This window comes from Pelobates fuscus, chromosome 2, assembly GCF_036172605.1.
Source record: "Pelobates fuscus isolate aPelFus1 chromosome 2, aPelFus1.pri, whole genome shotgun sequence".
In the NCBI taxonomy this organism is placed as follows: Eukaryota; Metazoa; Chordata; class Amphibia; order Anura; family Pelobatidae; genus Pelobates; species Pelobates fuscus.
In genome coordinates this window covers 17,755,575-17,771,337 of record NC_086318.1, presented here as the reverse complement: position 1 = coordinate 17,771,337, position 15,763 = coordinate 17,755,575, and the positions used below count along the sequence as shown (strand labels likewise).

The 15,763-nt window shown below is 41.6% G+C and overlaps 6 non-coding genes across 6 annotated transcripts; all 6 read right to left on the bottom strand.

Moving 5' to 3' along the window:
* Positions 1-1,460: 1,460 nt before the first annotated feature.
* On the bottom strand, positions 1,461-1,534 carry TRNAN-GUU (transfer RNA asparagine (anticodon GUU)). The gene has a single exon. It is a non-coding gene; the product is annotated as a tRNA-Asn (tRNA).
* A 1,469-nt stretch (positions 1,535-3,003) lies between these two features.
* TRNAN-GUU (transfer RNA asparagine (anticodon GUU)) lies at positions 3,004-3,077 on the bottom strand. Its single transcript has one exon. It is a non-coding gene; the product is annotated as a tRNA-Asn (tRNA).
* A 1,469-nt stretch (positions 3,078-4,546) lies between these two features.
* Positions 4,547-4,620, bottom strand: TRNAN-GUU (transfer RNA asparagine (anticodon GUU)). Its single transcript has one exon. It is a non-coding gene; the product is annotated as a tRNA-Asn (tRNA).
* A 1,469-nt stretch (positions 4,621-6,089) lies between these two features.
* Positions 6,090-6,163, bottom strand: TRNAN-GUU (transfer RNA asparagine (anticodon GUU)). Its single transcript has one exon. It is a non-coding gene; the product is annotated as a tRNA-Asn (tRNA).
* A 6,633-nt stretch (positions 6,164-12,796) lies between these two features.
* TRNAN-GUU (transfer RNA asparagine (anticodon GUU)) lies at positions 12,797-12,870 on the bottom strand. Its single transcript has one exon. It is a non-coding gene; the product is annotated as a tRNA-Asn (tRNA).
* A 1,469-nt stretch (positions 12,871-14,339) lies between these two features.
* Positions 14,340-14,413, bottom strand: TRNAN-GUU (transfer RNA asparagine (anticodon GUU)). The gene has a single exon. It is a non-coding gene; the product is annotated as a tRNA-Asn (tRNA).
* Positions 14,414-15,763: the final 1,350 nt, after the last annotated feature.

Sequence of the window (15,763 nt, the reverse complement as noted above, 5' to 3'; positions counted from 1 at the left end):
GAGGCGAGAGAGCTACGTGGACTAACAAGATTTTGCTCTCACAATGTCTAAATGCTTTTTCAGAGGTTACGGCATCCTCTGCTTTCAAATGCAGCTATGGTTCTTTATCTGCATGCAAATGTAGGTGGAGCCAGCTTCTCCCTTTCAAAATGCACAGAGAAAGGTGTGACAGCAGCAGAGTGGCGCAGCGGAAGCGTGCTGGGCCCATAACCCAGAGGTCGATGGATCGAAACCATCCTCTGCTAAGCAATTTGTTTTTGTTCAAATTTGTAATTCCATGGCAATCAAATCCCCAAACCTTAAGAGAAATTCACTTTTCCATGGGTTTTCACTGCTTTCGTTATGTTACCATCCACATCTGAGGTTTTATTGGTTTTAAGTCAATCGATGATAGCTTGCCTGTTAATTTCAAGAAAAATTGCACTTTCTGACCACTCTGTCAACATGTCTGTGTGACGTAACAGATTTCCAAACATTTCTATAGTGATCTCCTTTTCGTCCTCACTTAACATGTTTAATGAATGTCTTTGGGGTTGTTATTTGTTTTCTTCTATACAATCTGTAGCCTCCGTTTGAATGTAATGTGTTGTTGCAGAAACATTAAAGCTAATTTTACTCTTTGCTGCTGTTTTTCTTTCCTTTTTTTTCTGTTTGGTTAGCGCATGCTTTGCCCATTCCATGTTAAAAATGAATCATCCCAGAGTGGAGTTGATCACCAAACTTTCCGTGCCCATCAAACGTTGCTAAGCTTGATGCAGTGAGGCATTAAAGTCGATTGCTTGTATTTGGACTGTTAACTGCGAGTGAAATGGCACTTTCTGATCATCTGGCACGTCCGTGCGTGTCTTCAAGTTTCAAAACACTTTCCTTAAAAAATTGTCTTCCAACGCTTTTAACATGCTTGTATGATATTTCTCTATTCCGTTTGCAGCCAGCCGTCTTCAATGTTTTTGCTGTTGTTTTTGATGTTTTTGTGGGAAAGATGAGGATTTTCATATTTTTTTGCTTATTGGTTAGCAAATGCTTTGCCCCTCCTGCATTGAAAAAGGAATGGTCCCGGAGTGGGGTTTCAACAGCACGCTTCGGGCGCTCATCACATGCTGATATGAGAAATGCAATGTGTTTGAAATTGCAGACACTTTCCCAATGAATGACGATGGATAGGAGCAGTCCCCTGTTCAGGTTCCCTTTGATCGAGCCCAATTTTCTGGCCAATCGGTTGACAACGGAATGAAGAATGAACTTCCTGTTCACTTCTGATGATGTTTTACGTGCTTTTGATGAAGTTTCAATTGGAAAGCACCGTCATAGATATGACGTCACCCTTCCTTTTAAGCATGGTTTTGTGAAGGGTCTCCACCTATGTTAATCAATTTGCAGTCACCGTATTTGCGTTTGAAAGGTAACTATTTTGGGCTCCTTTTTTGCTTTTCGGTTAAAAAAACTCAAGTGTCTCAAAACGTCCCTGGGTGGGCTTGAACCACCAACCTTTCGGTTAACAGCCGAACGCGCTAACCAATTGCGCCACAGAGACTAAGCACGTGAGGCGAGAGAGCTACGTGGACTAACAAGATTTTGCTCTCACAATGTCTAAATGCTTTTTCAGAGGTTACGGCATCCTCTGCTTTCAAATGCAGCTATGGTTCTTTATCTGCATGCAAATGTAGGTGGAGCCAGCTTCTCCCTTTCAAAATGCACAGAGAAAGGTGTGACAGCAGCAGAGTGGCGCAGCGGAAGCGTGCTGGGCCCATAACCCAGAGGTTGATGGATCGAAACCATCCTCTGCTAAGCAATTTGTTTTTGTTCAAATTTGTAATTCCATGGCAATCAAATCCCCAAACCTTAAGAGAAATTCACTTTTCCATGGGTTTTCACTGCTTTCGTTATGTTACCATCCACATCTGAGGTTTTATTGGTTTTAAGTCAATCGATGATAGCTTGCCTGTTAATTTCAAGAAAAATTGCACTTTCTGACCACTCTGTCAACATGTCTGTGTGACGTAACAGATTTCCAAACATTTCTATAGAGATCTCCTTTACGTCCTCACTTAACATGTTTAATGAATGTCTTTGGGGTTGTTATTTGTTTTCTTCTATACAATCTGTAGCCTCCGTTTGAATGTAATGTGTTTTTGCAGAAACATTAAAGCTAATTTTACTCTTTGCTGCTGTTTTTCTTTCCTTTTTTTTCTGTTTGGTTAGCGCATGCTTTGCCCATTCCATGTTAAAAATGAATCATCCCAGAGTGGAGTTGATCACCAAACTTTCCGTGCCCATCAAACGTTGCTAAGCTTGATGCAGTGAGGCATTAAAGTCGATTGCTTGTATTTGGACTGTTAACTGCGAGTGAAATGGCACTTTCTGATCATCTGGCACGTCCGTGCGTGTCTTCAAGTTTCAAAACACTTTCCTTAAAAAATTGTCTTCCAACGCTTTTAACATGCTTGTATGATATTTCTCTATTCCGTTTGCAGCCAGCCGTCTTCAATGTTTTTGCTGTTGTTTTTGATGTTTTTGTGGGAAAGATGAGGATTTTCATATTTTTTTGCTTATTGGTTAGCAAATGCTTTGCCCCTCCTGCATTGAAAAAGGAATGGTCCCGGAGTGGGGTTTCAACAGCACGCTTCGGGCGCTCATCACATGCTGATATGAGAAATGCAATGTGTTTGAAATTGCAGACACTTTCCCAATGAATGACGATGGATAGGAGCAGTCCCCTGTTCAGGTTCCCTTTGATCGAGCCCAATTTTCTGGCCAATCGGTTGACAACGGAATGAAGAATGAACTTCCTGTTCACTTCTGATGATGTTTTACGTGCTTTTGATGAAGTTTCAATTGGAAAGCACCGTCATAGATATGACGTCACCCTTCCTTTTAAGCATGGTTTTGTGAAGGGTCTCCACCTATGTTAATCAATTTGCAGTCACCGTATTTGCGTTTGAAAGGTAACTATTTTGGGCTCCTTTTTTGCTTTTCGGTTAAAAAAACTCAAGTGTCTCAAAACGTCCCTGGGTGGGCTTGAACCACCAACCTTTCGGTTAACAGCCGAACGCGCTAACCAATTGCGCCACAGAGACTAAGCACGTGAGGCGAGAGAGCTACGTGGACTAACAAGATTTTGCTCTCACAATGTCTAAATGCTTTTTCAGAGGTTACGGCATCCTCTGCTTTCAAATGCAGCTATGGTTCTTTATCTGCATGCAAATGTAGGTGGAGCCAGCTTCTCCCTTTCAAAATGCACAGAGAAAGGTGTGACAGCAGCAGAGTGGCGCAGCGGAAGCGTGCTGGGCCCATAACCCAGAGGTTGATGGATCGAAACCATCCTCTGCTAAGCAATTTGTTTTTGTTCAAATTTGTAATTCCATGGCAATCAAATCCCCAAACCTTAAGAGAAATTCACTTTTCCATGGGTTTTCACTGCTTTCGTTATGTTACCATCCACATCTGAGGTTTTATTGGTTTTAAGTCAATCGATGATAGCTTGCCTGTTAATTTCAAGAAAAATTGCACTTTCTGACCACTCTGTCAACATGTCTGTGTGACGTAACAGATTTCCAAACATTTCTATAGAGATCTCCTTTACGTCCTCACTTAACATGTTTAATGAATGTCTTTGGGGTTGTTATTTGTTTTCTTCTATACAATCTGTAGCCTCCGTTTGAATGTAATGTGTTGTTGCAGAAACATTAAAGCTAATTTTACACTTTGCTGCTGTTTTTCTTTCCTTTTTTTTCTGTTTGGTTAGCGCATGCTTTGCCCATTCCATGTTAAAAATGAATCATCCCAGAGTGGAGTTGATCACCAAACTTTCCGTGCCCATCAAACGTTGCTAAGCTTGATGCAGTGAGGCATTAAAGTCGATTGCTTGTATTTGGACTGTTAACTCCGAGTGAAATGGCACTTTCTGATCATCTGGCACGTCCGTGCGTGTCTTCAAGTTTCAAAACACTTTCCTTAAAAAATTGTCTTCCAACGCTTTTAACATGCTTGTATGATATTTCTCTATTCCGTTTGCAGCCAGCCGTCTTCAATGTTTTTGCTGTTGTTTTTGATGTTTTTGTGGGAAAGATGAGGATTTTCATATTTTTTTGCTTATTGGTTAGCAAATGCTTTGCCCCTCCTGCATTGAAAAAGGAATGGTCCCGGAGTGGGGTTTCAACAGCACGCTTCGGGCGCTCATCACATGCTGATATGAGAAATGCAATGTGTTTGAAATTGCAGACACTTTCCCAATGAATGACGATGGATAGGAGCAGTCCCCTGTTCACGTTCCCTTTGATCGAGCCCAATTTTCTGGCCAATCGGTTGACAACGGAATGAAGAATGAACTTCCTGTTCACTTCTGATGATGTTTTACGTGCTTTTGATGAAGTTTCAATTGGAAAGCACCGTCATAGATATGACGTCACCCTTCCTTTTAAGCATGGTTTTGTGAAGGGTCTCCACCTATGTTAATCAATTTGCAGTCACCGTATTTGCGTTTGAAAGGTAACTATTTTGGGCTCCTTTTTTGCTTTTCGGTTAAAAAAACTCAAGTGTCTCAAAACGTCCCTGGGTGGGCTTGAACCACCAACCTTTCGGTTAACAGCCGAACGCGCTAACCAATTGCGCCACAGAGACTAAGCACGTCAGGCGAGAGAGCTACGTGGACTAACAAGATTTTGCTCTCACAATGTCTAAATGCTTTTTCAGAGGTTACGGCATCCTCTGCTTTCAAATGCAGCTATGGTTCTTTATCTGCATGCAAATGTAGGTGGAGCCAGCTTCTCCCTTTCAAAATGCACAGAGAAAGGTGTGACAGCAGCAGAGTGGCGCAGCGGAAGCGTGCTGGGCCCATAACCCAGAGGTCGATGGATCGAAACCATCCTCTGCTAAGCAATTTGTTTTTGTTCAAATTTGTAATTCCATGGCAATCAAATCCCCAAACCTTAAGAGAAATTCACTTTTCCATGGGTTTTCACTGCTTTCGTTATGTTACCATCCACATCTGAGGTTTTATTGGTTTTAAGTCAATCGATGATAGCTTGCCTGTTAATTTCAAGAAAAATTGCACTTTCTGACCACTCTGTCAACATGTCTGTGTGACGTAACAGATTTCCAAACATTTCTATAGAGATCTCCTTTACGTCCTCACTTAACATGTTTAATGAATGTCTTTGGGGTTGTTATTTGTTTTCTTCTATACAATCTGTAGCCTCCGTTTGAATGTAATGTGTTGTTGCAGAAACATTAAAGCTAATTTTACTCTTTGCTGCTGTTTTTCTTTCCTTTTTTTTCTGTTTGGTTAGCGCATGCTTTGCCCATTCCATGTTAAAAATGAATCATCCCAGAGTGGAGTTGATCACCAAACTTTCCGTGCCCATCAAACGTTGCTAAGCTTGATGCAGTGAGGCATTAAAGTCGATTGCTTGTATTTGGACTGTTAACTCCGAGTGAAATGGCACTTTCTGATCATCTGGCACGTCCGTGCGTGTCTTCAAGTTTCAAAACACTTTCCTTAAAAAATTGTCTTCCAACGCTTTTAACATGCTTGTATGATATTTCTCTATTCCGTTTGCAGCCAGCCGTCTTCAATGTTTTTGCTGTTGTTTTTGATGTTTTTGTGGGAAAGATGAGGATTTTCATATTTTTTTGCTTATTGGTTAGCAAATGCTTTGCCCCTCCTGCATTGAAAAAGGAATGGTCCCGGAGTGGGGTTTCAACAGCACGCTTCGGGCGCTCATCACATGCTGATATGAGAAATGCAATGTGTTTGAAATTGCAGACACTTTCCCAATGAATGACGATGGATAGGAGCAGTCCCCTGTTCAGGTTCCCTTTGATCGAGCCCAATTTTCTGGCCAATCGGTTGACAACGGAATGAAGAATGAACTTCCTGTTCACTTCTGATGATGTTTTACGTGCTTTTGATGAAGTTTCAATTGGAAAGCACCGTCATAGATATGACGTCACCCTTCCTTTTAAGCATGGTTTTGTGAAGGGTCTCCACCTATGTTAATCAATTTGCAGTCACCGTATTTGCGTTTGAAAGGTAACTATTTTGGGCTCCTTTTTTGCTTTTCGGTTAAAAAAACTCAAGTGTCTCAAAACGTCCCTGGGTGGGCTTGAACCACCAACCTTTCGGTTAACAGCCGAACGCGCTAACCAATTGCGCCACAGAGACTAAGCACGTGAGGCGAGAGAGCTACGTGGACTAACAAGATTTTGCTCTCACAATGTCTAAATGCTTTTTCAGAGGTTACGGCATCCTCTGCTTTCAAATGCAGCTATGGTTCTTTATCTGCATGCAAATGTAGGTGGAGCCAGCTTCTCCCTTTCAAAATGCACAGAGAAAGGTGTGACAGCAGCAGAGTGGCGCAGCGGAAGCGTGCTGGGCCCATAACCCAGAGGTCGATGGATCGAAACCATCCTCTGCTAAGCAATTTGTTTTTGTTCAAATTTGTAATTACATGGCAATCAAATCCCCAAACCTTAAGAGAAATTCACTTTTCCATGGGTTTTCACTGCTTTCGTTATGTTACCATGCACATCTGAGGTTTTATTGGTTTTAAGTCAATCGATGATAGCTTGCCTGCTAATTTCAAGAAAAATTGCACTTTCTCACCACTCTGTCAACATGTCTGTGTGACGTAACAGATTTCCAAACATTTCTATAGAGATCTCCTTTACGTCCTCACTTAACATGTTTAATGAATGTCTTTGGGGTTGTTATTTGTTTTCTTCTATACAATCTGTAGCCTCCGTTTGAATGTAATGTGTTGTTGCAGAAACATTAAAGCTAATTTTACACTTTGCTGCTGTTTTTCTTTCCTTTTTTTTCTGTTTGGTTAGCGCATGCTTTGCCCATTCCATGTTAAAAATGAATCATCCCAGAGTGGAGTTGATCACCAAACTTTCCGTGCCCATCAAACGTTGCTAAGCTTGATGCAGTGAGGCATTAAAGTCGATTGCTTGTATTTGGACTGTTAACTCCGAGTGAAATGGCACTTTCTGATCATCTGGCACGTCCGTGCGTGTCTTCAAGTTTCAAAACACTTTCCTTAAAAAATTGTCTTCCAACGCTTTTAACATGCTTGTATGATATTTCTCTATTCCGTTTGCAGCCAGCCGTCTTCAATGTTTTTGCTGTTGTTTTTGATGTTTTTGTGGGAAAGATGAGGATTTTCATATTTTTTTGCTTATTGGTTAGCAAATGCTTTGCCCCTCCTGCATTGAAAAAGGAATGGTCCCGGAGTGGGGTTTCAACAGCACGCTTCGGGCGCTCATCACATGCTGATATGAGAAATGCAATGTGTTTGAAATTGCAGACACTTTCCCAATGAATGACGATGGATAGGAGCAGTCCCCTGTTCAGGTTCCCTTTGATCGAGCCCAATTTTCTGGCCAATCGGTTGACAACGGAATGAAGAATGAACTTCCTGTTCACTTCTGATGATGTTTTACGTGCTTTTGATGAAGTTTCAATTGGAAAGCACCGTCATAGATATGACGTCACCCTTCCTTTTAAGCATGGTTAGAGCTTGGTTGCTTCATCTAAGTGTTGCTTCTAAGTGTGTGTGTGGTTGGAGATATTCTGGAGAGTTTTACAGAAGCTTCAACTGTCTAAGAGCTGTGCTAAGAGTTCTTTTTTTACTGTTACAGGTAAGATTCATCTGTAGGAAAAGGTTACTGACTGCACAAGGTTTGATTTCCTGTTGGTAATTATAAGGCATTTGATTGGATTAGGTAGCTACTTGCTATTGATTGCTATTTAAATTAGCTATTGTTTGCTAATAAGCAGAGGCCTACCCAGGTGTTAAACATTCCTAGTGGGAGGTGATTTTAGGAGTATATAAGGGTAGTTGTCATTAGCTTGGCTAATAGAGCTTGGTTGCTTCATCAAAGTGTTGCTTCTAAGTGTGTGTGTGGTTGGAGATATTCTGGAGATAAACTGGAGGTAATCCGAGGTATTCAGGAGGATAAATAAAAAGTTAAGGTTTGTTTGATTTCAATTATTCACCTCATTGGAATGGCAGACTTAGTTCAGTGTAATAGTTGCTTTGCATTTGTTTCACGTTCCACTTTTTGGAGGTTTGGTTGTTGTCTAATCTGTAGACAGTTCTCTATTTTGCGGCAGGAGATTGTATTTTTGAAGTCTGAGATTTGTAAATTATCTGGTAAACAAACTCAGGCTGGAACTGCTGCAAAGCCACTGCCGCAGAGACATACTAGGAATGGCAGATGGATTACTGTAGGATCTGGTAGACTTGGAGTTGTGGATAAAAGGCATATTGCACAGTCTGTTGCTCTACATAATTCATTTTCTGCACTTTCAGAGTGTAGTGGTGTCGTGGAGAGAGGCACTGAGGCTAGTGGTGTTGTGCAGAGAGGCACTGAGGCTAGTGGTGTTGTGCAGAGAGGCACTGAGGCTAGTGGTGTTGTGCAGAGAGGCACTGAGGCTAGTGGTGTTGTGCAGAGAGGCACTGAGGCTAGTGGTGTTGTGCAGAGAGGCACTGAGGCTAGTGGTGTTGTGCAGAGAGGCACTGAGGCTAGTGGTGTTGTGCAGAGAGGCACTGAGGCTAGTGGTGTTGTGCAGAGAGGCACTGAGGCTAGTGGTGTTGTGCAGAGAGGCACTGAGGCTAGTGGTGTTGTGCAGAGAGGCACTGAGGCTAGTGGTGTTGTGAAGAGAGGCACTGAGGCTAGTGGTGTTGTGAAGAGAGGCACTGAGGCTAGTGGTGTTGTGAAGAGAGGCATTGAGGCTAGTGGTGTTGTGCAGAGAGGCACTGAGGCTAGTGGTGTTGTGCAGAGAGGCACTGAGGCTAGTGGTGTTGTGCAGAGAGGCACTGAGGCTAGTGGTGTTGTGCAGAGAGGCACTGAGGCTAGTGGTGTTGTGCAGAGAGGCACTGAGGCTAGTGGTGTTGTGCAGAGAGGCACTGAGGCTAGTGGTGTTGTGCAGAGAGGCACTGAGGCTAGTGGTGTTGTGCAGAGAGGCACTGAGGCTAGTGGTGTTGTGCAGAGAGGCACTGAGGCTAGTGGTGTTGTGCAGAGAGGCACTGAGGCTAGTGGTGTTGTGCAGAGAGGCACTGAGGCTAGTGGTGTTGTGAAGAGAGGCACTGAGGCTAGTGGTGTTGTGAAGAGAGGCACTGAGGCTAGTGGTGTTGTGAAGAGAGGCATTGAGGCTAGTGGTGTTGTGCAGAGAGGCACTGAGGCTAGTGGTGTTGTGCAGAGAGGCTTGGTGAGGCCTAATAGAAAGCAGTTGTTGGTGGGGGATTCCATCATAAGAGGTGTGGAGATGGACAATGGTGGTCTTGTGAGGTGTCTTCCCGGAGCTACTGCTCACAGAGACAGGAGACGTATCGGTAATATTGTTAAGCAAGCAAAGCAGGAAGGGGAATTGGATGTACTTGTCCATTTAGGGACAAATGACTTGGCTTGCAATGAGGTTTCAGAGGTTAAGGAAGTTTTTAGTGTTTTTGCCAATGATATACGGCAGGTTGCTTCCACATTGTCATTCTCTGAAGTTCTGCCTGTGCATAACACTCAGAATGACAGGCGGATGCGTATTAGGGACTTTAACTTGTGGCTTGGTGAATGGTGTCGGGAGCAAGGATTTGGCTTTATTGCTCATGGTAGCTCTGTTTGGAATGGAAATAAACTGTACAAAAAAGATGGTTTGCATCTTTCTCAAAAGGGAACAAATGTTCTCAGTGAGCAGTTCAGAGGTTTTGCTAGGATGTATTTAAACTAGGAGGGGGGGGCAAAAGGGTGATAAAACATCAATCCAATTGTCCCCCAAAACAAGGACAGAAGGTGCCTGTAGCAAGTGTGTTAAAAAATGATAAGCTTAGAGTCATGTCTACAAATGCTCGCAGTTTAGGGAATAAGATCCATGAACTTGTGGCAATAATGGCAACTGATAGTGTAGATTTAGTCGCTGTTACTGAGACATGGTATAATGAGAAAAATGACTGGGACATAGCAATACCAGGGTACTCTTTATATAGAAAAGACAGGGAAGGCAAGAAAGGGGGAGGGGTGGCCCTGTATGTAAAGAATAGCATAAAATCTAGCCTAATAAAGGTTAGTGAGGCGAACATAGAGTCAGTTTGGGTTACGTTAGAATTTGGTAATCACACAGTAACTCGTGTAGGTGTGATTTATAGGCCCCCAGGACAAATTGAAGAGTTAGATAATCTACTAGTTGAAGAAATTGCTAAAATGACAATGAAGGGGGAAGTTATCATCATGGGTGACTTTAATCTTCCTGATATAAATTGGAAAACAAAAATAGCTACTTGTGCCAGGAGCACACATATTCTAAACTCCCTACTGGGATTGTCTCTAAAACAAGTCGTTGAGGAGCCAACTCGTAAAGAGGCCATACTAGATTTAGTGTTAACAAATGGAGATTTGGTATCAGATATTACTGTAGGTGAAAGTTTAGGATCCAGTGATCATCAGTCAGTGTGGTTTAAGATAAGAACAGTGACTGAGTCACACCACACAAAAACAAAAGTTTTAGACTTTAGAAAAACAGACTTTTCCAAAATTAGAATATGTGTAAAGGAGTCATTATCAGACTGGAGCAATTTAAATGGAGTCCAAAAGAAATGGGATTATTTAAAAGTTGCACTACTGAAGGCAACAGAAAATTGCATTAGGCTTGTCAGTAAAAGCAAAAAATTCAAGAAACCACTGTGGTACTCCACAGATGTAGCCAAAATAGTAAAAAACAAAAAGTTAGCATTTAGTAATTATAAAAAAACCCAGAGTGATGAAGACAGAATGACCTATAAGATTAGGCAGAAAGAGGCTAAGCAAGTTATAAGAGCTTCCAAATCCCACACAGAAGAGAAAATAGCACAGTCAGTAAAAAAGGGGGACAAAACCTTTTTTAGATACATAAATGAGAAAAGAAAAGTAAAACAAGGATTAGTTAGATTAAAAACAAAAGAAGGAAGGTATGTAGATGAGGATAAAGGTCTAGCTGACTGCCTCAATGAATATTTTTGTTCGGTATTTACAGATGAAAATGAAGGAAAGGGACCTCAGTTAAGAAAAAGGATAAATGAGTCATTTATTACACGTGAGTTTACAGAGGAAGAGGTTCTATTTCAACTGTCAAAAGTAAAGACAAATAAGTCAATGGGACCTGATGGAATACACCCAAAGCTATTAAAAGAGCTTAGTGGTGTACTAGCAAAACCATTAACAGATTTATTTAACCAATCATTGATAACAGGAGTAGTCCCAGAAGATTGGAAGTTAGCGAATGTTGTGCCCATTCACAAGAAAGGTAATAGGGAGGAGTCGGGCAACTATAGGCCAGTAAGCCTAACTTCAGTAGTGGGGAAAGTGATGGAAACCATGTTAAAGGATAGGATTGTTGAACATCTAAAAACACATGGATTTCAAGATCAGAGACAACATGGGTTTACTTCAGGGAGATCATGCCAAACTAATCTTATTGATTTTTTTGATTGGGTAACTAAAATTATAGATCAGGGTGGTGCAGTAGACATTGCTTACCTCGATTTCAGTAAGGCTTTTGACACTGTTGCACATAGAAGGCTTATCAACAAACTACAATCTTTGAGTTTGGATTCCAATATTGTTGAATGGGTAAGGCAGTGGCTGAGTGACAGGCAACAGAGGGTTGTAGTCAATGGAGTATATTCGAAGCTTGGGCTTGTCACCAGTGGGATACCTCAGGGATCTGTACTTGGACCCATTCTCTTTAATATTTTTATTAGTGATATTGCAGAAGGTCTTGATGGTAAGGTGTGTCTTTTTGCGGATGATACTAAGATATGTAACAGGGTTGATGTTCCAGGAGGGATAAGCCAAATGGAAAATGATTTAGGTAGACTAGAAAAATGGTCAGAGTTGTGGCAACTGACATTTAATGTGGATAAGTGCAAGATAATGCATCTTGGACGTAAAAACCCAAGGGCAGAGTACAGAATATTTGATAGAGTCCTAACCTCAACATCTGAGGAAAGGGATTTAGGGGTGATTATTTCTGAGGACTTAAAGGTAGGCAGACAATGTAATAGAGCAGCAGGAAATGCTAGCAGAATGCTTGGTTGTATAGGGAGAGGTATTAGCAGTAGAAAGAGGGAAGTGCTCATGCCATTGTACAGAACACTGGTGAGACCTCACTTGGAGTACTGTACACAGTACTGGAGACCCTATCTTCAGAAGGATATTGATACCTTAGAGAGAGTTCAAAGAAGGGCTACTAAACTGGTTCATGGATTGCAGGATAAAACTTACCAGGAAAGGTTAAAGGATCTTAACATGTATAGCATGGAGGAAAGACGAGACAGGGGGGATATGATAGAAACATTTAAATACATAAAGGGAATCAACACAGTAAAGGAGTAGACTATATTTAAAAGAAGAAAAACTACCACAACAAGAGGACATAGTCTTAAATTAGAGGGACAAAGGTTTAAAAATAATATCAGGAAGTATTACTTTACTGAGAGGGTAGTGGATGCATGGAATAGCCTTCCAGCTGAAGTGGTAGAGGTTAACACAGTAAAGGAGTTTAAGCATGCGTGGGATAGGCATAAGGCTATCCTAACTATAAGATAAGGCCAGGGACTAATGAAAGTATTTAGAAAACTGGGCAGACTAGATGGGCCGAATGGTTCTTATCTGCCGTCACATTCTATGTTTCTATGTTTCTATGGTTTTGTGAAGGGTCTCCACCTATGTTAATCAATTTGCAGTCACCGTATTTGCGTTTGAAAGGTAACTATTTTGGGCTCCTTTTTTGCTTTTCGGTTAAAAAAACTCAAGTGTCTCAAAACGTCCCTGGGTGGGCTTGAACCACCAACCTTTCGGTTAACAGCCGAACGCGCTAACCAATTGCGCCACAGAGACTAAGCACGTGAGGCGAGAGAGCTACGTGGACTAACAAGATTTTGCTCTCACAATGTCTAAATGCTTTTTCAGAGGTTACGGCATCCTCTGCTTTCAAATGCAGCTATGGTTCTTTATCTGCATGCAAATGTAGGTGGAGCCAGCTTCTCCCTTTCAAAATGCACAGAGAAAGGTGTGACAGCAGCAGAGTGGCGCAGCGGAAGCGTGCTGGGCCCATAACCCAGAGGTCGATGGATCGAAACCATCCTCTGCTAAGCAATTTGTTTTTGTTCAAATTTGTAATTCCATGGCAATCAAATCCCCAAACCTTAAGAGAAATTCACTTTTCCATGGGTTTTCACTGCTTTCGTTATGTTACCATCCACATCTGAGGTTTTATTGGTTTTAAGTCAATCGATGATAGCTTGCCTGTTAATTTCAAGAAAAATTGCACTTTCTGACCACTCTGTCAACATGTCTGTGTGACGTAACAGATTTCCAAACATTTCTATAGAGATCTCCTTTACGTCCTCACTTAACATGTTTAATGAATGTCTTTGGGGTTGTTATTTGTTTTCTTCTATACAATCTGTAGCCTCCGTTTGAATGTAATGTGTTGTTGCAGAAACATTAAAGCTAATTTTACACTTTGCTGCTGTTTTTCTTTCCTTTTTTTTCTGTTTGGTTAGCGCATGCTTTGCCCATTCCATGTTAAAAATGAATCATCCCAGAGTGGAGTTGATCACCAAACTTTCCGTGCCCATCAAACGTTGCTAAGCTTGATGCAGTGAGGCATTAAAGTCGATTGCTTGTATTTGGACTGTTAACTCCGAGTGAAATGGCACTTTCTGATCATCTGGCACGTCCGTGCGTGTCTTCAAGTTTCAAAACACTTTCCTTAAAAAATTGTCTTCCAACGCTTTTAACATGCTTGTATGATATTTCTCTATTCCGTTTGCAGCCAGCCGTCTTCAATGTTTTTGCTGTTGTTTTTGATGTTTTTGTGGGAAAGATGAGGATTTTCATATTTTTTTGCTTATTGGTTAGCAAATGCTTTGCCCCTCCTGCATTGAAAAAGGAATGGTCCCGGAGTGGGGTTTCAACAGCACGCTTCGGGCGCTCATCACATGCTGATATGAGAAATGCAATGTGTTTGAAATTGCAGACACTTTCCCAATGAATGACGATGGATAGGAGCAGTCCCCTGTTCAGGTTCCCTTTGATCGAGCCCAATTTTCTGGCCAATCGGTTGACAACGGAATGAAGAATGAACTTCCTGTTCACTTCTGATGATGTTTTACGTGCTTTTGATGAAGTTTCAATTGGAAAGCACCGTCATAGATATGACGTCACCCTTCCTTTTAAGCATGGTTTTGTGAAGGGTCTCCACCTATGTTAATCAATTTGCAGTCACCGTATTTGCGTTTGAAAGGTAACTATTTTGGGCTCCTTTTTTGCTTTTCGGTTAAAAAAACTCAAGTGTCTCAAAACGTCCCTGGGTGGGCTTGAACCACCAACCTTTCGGTTAACAGCCGAACGCGCTAACCAATTGCGCCACAGAGACTAAGCACGTGAGGCGAGAGAGCTACGTGGACTAACAAGATTTTGCTCTCACAATGTCTAAATGCTTTTTCAGAGGTTACGGCATCCTCTGCTTTCAAATGCAGCTATGGTTCTTTATCTGCATGCAAATGTAGGTGGAGCCAGCTTCTCCCTTTCAAAATGCACAGAGAAAGGTGTGACAGCAGCAGAGTGGCGCAGCGGAAGCGTGCTGGGCCCATAACCCAGAGGTCGATGGATCGAAACCATCCTCTGATAAGCAATTTGTTTTTGTTCAAATTTGTAATTCCGTTGGCAATCAAATCCCCAAACCTTAAGAGAAATTCACTTTTCCATGGGTTTTCACTGCTTTCGTTATGTTACCATCCACATCTGAGGTTTTATTGGTTTTAAGTCAATCGATGATAGCTTGCCTGTTAATTTCAAGAAAAATTGCACTTTCTGACCACTCTGTCAACATGTCTGTGTGACGTAACAGATTTCCAAACATTTCTATAGAGATCTCCTTTACGTCCTCACTTAACATGTTTAATGAATGTCTTTGGGGTTGTTATTTGTTTTCTTCTATACAATCTGTAGCCTCCGTTTGAATGTAATGTGTTGTTGCAGAAACATTAAAGCTAATTTTACACTTTGCTGCTGTTTTTCTTTCCTTTTTTTTCTGTTTGGTTAGCGCATGCTTTGCCCATTCCATGTTAAAAATGAATCATCCCAGAGTGGAGTTGATCACCAAACTTTCCGTGCCCATCAAACGTTGCTAAGCTTGATGCAGTGAGGCATTAAAGTCGATTGCTTGTATTTGGACTGTTAACTCCGAGTGAAATGGCACTTTCTGATCATCTGGCACGTCCGTGCGTGTCTTCAAGTTTCAAAACACTTTCCTTAAAAAATTGTCTTCCAACGCTTTTAACATGCTTGTATGATATTTCTCTATTCCGTTTGCAGCCAGCCGTCTTCAATGTTTTTGCTGTTGTTTTTGATGTTTTTGTGGGAAAGATGAGGATTTTCATATTTTTTTGCTTATTGGTTAGCAAATGCTTTGCCCCTCCTGCATTGAAAAAGGAATGGTCCCGGAGTGGGGTTTCAACAGCACGCTTCGGGCGCTCATCACATGCTGATATGAGAAATGCAATGTGTTTGAAATTGCAGACACTTTCCCAATGAATGACGATGGATAGGAGCAGTCCCCTGTTCAGGTTCCCTTTGATCGAGCCCAATTTTCTGGCCAATCGGTTGACAACGGAATGAAGAATGAACTTCCTGTTCACTTCTGATGATGTTTTACGTGCTTTTGATGAAGTTTCAATTGGAAAGCACCGTCATAGATATGACGTCACCCTTCCTTTTAAGCATG